Source organism: Mandrillus leucophaeus, unplaced genomic scaffold (genome assembly GCF_000951045.1).
Source record: "Mandrillus leucophaeus isolate KB7577 unplaced genomic scaffold, Mleu.le_1.0 Scaffold717, whole genome shotgun sequence".
Lineage (NCBI taxonomy): Eukaryota > Metazoa > Chordata > Mammalia > Primates > Cercopithecidae > Mandrillus > Mandrillus leucophaeus.
Genome location: NW_012107775.1, coordinates 704129 through 707275, shown reverse-complemented (window position 1 = coordinate 707275; position 3147 = coordinate 704129). Strand labels below are relative to the sequence as shown.

The following is a 3147-nucleotide window of genomic DNA, read 5'->3' as shown; positions in this document are numbered from 1 at the left end:
TTATTTTTTATGTACAATGTGAGGAAAGAGTATATATTCCTGGTTTTGCACATGGATATCTAGCTCTTTCACCACAGTTTGTTGAGAAGACTATTCTTTCTCTCACTGAACTGTCTCTGCCTTGTTGAAAATTAATAGTTACTTGAAAATTTATTTCTGGTCTCTATTCCATTACTCTTTATGTCTGTCCTTCTGCTAGTATCAAACAGTCTTTATTAGTGTAGCTTTGTAGTACATTTTGAAATAAGGAGTGTGATCCAAATGTTGTCTTTTTTAAAAAGTATGTTTTAGTGATTCTAGGTCCCTTGCAGTTCCATATTGTATTAGTTCATTTTCACACTGCTATAAAGAATACCTGAGACTGGGTAATTTGTAAAGGGAAGAGTTTTAATTAACTCACCATTCTGCATGGCTGGGGAAGCCTCAGGAAACTGACAATCGTGGTGGAAGGTGAAGGGGAAGCAAGGCACATCTTATATGGCGGTAGGAGAAAGAGAGAGGGGGGAAGTGCCAGACACTTAACAATCAGATCTCATGAGAACTCACTATCACAAGAACAGTATGGGGGAAACTGCCCCATCATCAAATCACCTCCCACCAGCTCCCTCCCTCAACACCTGGAGATGACAATTCCAGATGAGATTTGAGTGGGGACACAGAGACAAATGATATCAATATGAATTTTAGGATCAATTTGCAATGTGCACAAAAAAAAAAGCTTAGATTTTGATAGAATTTTGTTGAATCTATAAACTTGGGAAGTATCACCATCCTGACAATACTAAATCTTCTGATCTATAAAAATGGTATGCCTTTTCACTTATTTAGGTCTTCTTTAATTTCCTTAACAATGCTTTATAGTTTGCAGAATATAAGTTTTGTATGTCTTTTGTTAAATTAATTCCTAAGTGTGTTGACCATGTAGATTTTTCACAGATGCTTGCTTGTCAAGTGTTTTATAAATGAGGATTTAATTTTATAAAATTCATTTTCTGAATGTATTGAGAAGTTTTTGTATTTTATTCTACTGACATAGTGTATCAGCTGATACAAATTAATTGATTAATAAATTAATTGATTTTAGAGTATTTAAAAATTGCACACCTGGGATAAATCCCAGTTGGTCATGGTGTATAATCCTTTGTATGGGTTTGGTTTTCCTTTTTTTTTTTTTTTTTTTTTTTTTTTCAGAGCTAGCTGAGGTTTTATTTTGGATCAAAAACAACAACAACAACAACAACAACAAACAACAAAAGCAATTGAATTGTTTTGCAGCTGGAGGCATGGGCAAGGGTGGGGGCTGAGAGCTAGGGCTGAGCCTTAGGTGAGTCTCCTGTTCCCTGTACTCCCCTGCACAGTGGCCTCCCTCCTGGACTCTGGGGCAGCCTCAGGAGGGGCAGGCTGGGAGTGGCTGCTGCAGCTGTTCACTTGGGCAAAACGTCGGGGGACTTGGACACCAGCTTCCCATCGCGGCTCTCGATCTTCTTCACAACCATGGCCCTGGTAGAGCTGGTGTGACTGAAGGAGCTGAAGCCCACACCAGAGCCAAAGCTGCAGCCCACACCGTAGCTGAGGCTGGGTCTTGTGAAGCCCCCATAGGACGAGCTCAGGTCACCTGCATAGTCTCTGATGGTCTTAGTATGGTTACTCATGTTCTGCATCCCAGACTCCAGCCATCTCTCTTTGCCCTCCAGCAGCTTCCTGTAGGTAGTGATCTCAATGTCCAGGGCCAGCTTGACATTCATCATCTCCTGGTACTCCTGCAGCTGCTGCTCCATGTCCTGCGTGGCCCGCTGCAGGGCTGCCTCCAGCTCCCACAGCTTGGTGTTGACATACTTAACTGCCAGCTCTCCACGCTGCTCGGCAGCTGCAATGGCAGCCTCCAGGGAAACCTTCTGGCCTTTGAGGTCCTCAGTCTCAGCCTGGAGATGGCCGATGTTCTGGTTCATCTTGGAGATCCCAGTCTTTGTATGCGACAGGTCATCACGGTGCTTCCCAGCCAGCGACGGCAGCTCCTCATACCTGATCTGGTGCATACTCTGAGCCTCCGCCTGTCTGCGGTTGGCGATCTCCTCCTACTGTGCCTTGACCTCAGTGATGATACTGTCCATCGTGTCCAGGGAGTGGCAGTTGTCCATGGACAGCACCACATACGTGTCTGAGATCTGGGACTGCAGCTCCCAGATCTCCTCTTCATACAGCTGCCTGAGGAAGTTGATCTCCTCAGTCAGCCCTTCCATGTGAGACTCCAACTCTACCTTGTTCATGTAAGCTTCATCTGCATCCTTCTTGATGAGGACAAATTCATTCTCCATCTTGTATGCTTATTGATCTCATCCTCATACTTGTTCTTGAAGTCCTCCACCAGCCCCTGCATGTTGCCAAGCTCTGCCTCCAGCTTCAGCTTCTCCCAGCCCAGAGTCTCCAGCTGCGGCCTAAGGTTGTTGATGTAGCTCTCCAACATGTTGTCCATGTTGCTCCCAGCCATCTTCTGCTGCTGCAGAAGGCTCCACTTGGTCTCCAGCACCTTGTTCTTCTGCTGTAGGAATCGTACCTTGTCGACGTAGGAGGCAAACTTGTTGAGGGTCTTGATCTGCTCCTTCTCCTGGGTGCGCACGACCTGGATGTTGGGGTCCACCTCCAGGTTAAGGGGACTCAGCTGGCTCTGGTTGAGCATGATGGTGGTGATGCCTCCCAGGCCCCTGGCCCCAGCATAGCTTCTGCCCAGGCCACCCTAGAAGCTTCTGCTGCCCACTGGGGAGAAGCTCGAGGAGCTGATGTGGGCACCGGGCCCACTCGTGTAGGAGTGGCTGTTGAAGGCCGGAGGGCCAGAGGTGGACACCTTGTAGGACTTCTGGGTCACCTTGATGGACATGGTGGAGGCAGGAGTGGAGGCAGGTGGGCTGAACCAGGAGGAAATTCCAGAAGGAGCAGAGAAGTTGCTTCTTGGTCTGGGTTTTATTTTCTAGTAATTTGTTGAGGACTTTTTTTCTCTTTATTTATTAAAATTTTGGTCTCCAGTTTTCTTCTCTTATAATTTGTCTTGTTTGATATTAAGATAATAATTTTCTCATCAAACGAGTTGGATGAGAAAATTCTGTTTCTCATCGGGGTATTCTGTTTTTTGGAAGAATAGGTGAAGTATCA

The 3147-nt window shown here is 45.7% G+C and overlaps 1 pseudogene; it reads right to left on the bottom strand.

Annotated features, from left to right (window-relative positions):
- Nucleotides 1-1424: 1424 nt before the first annotated feature.
- On the bottom strand, nucleotides 1425-2875 carry LOC105528434 (annotated as a pseudogene).
- Between the last annotated feature and the right edge of the window lie 272 nt (nucleotides 2876-3147).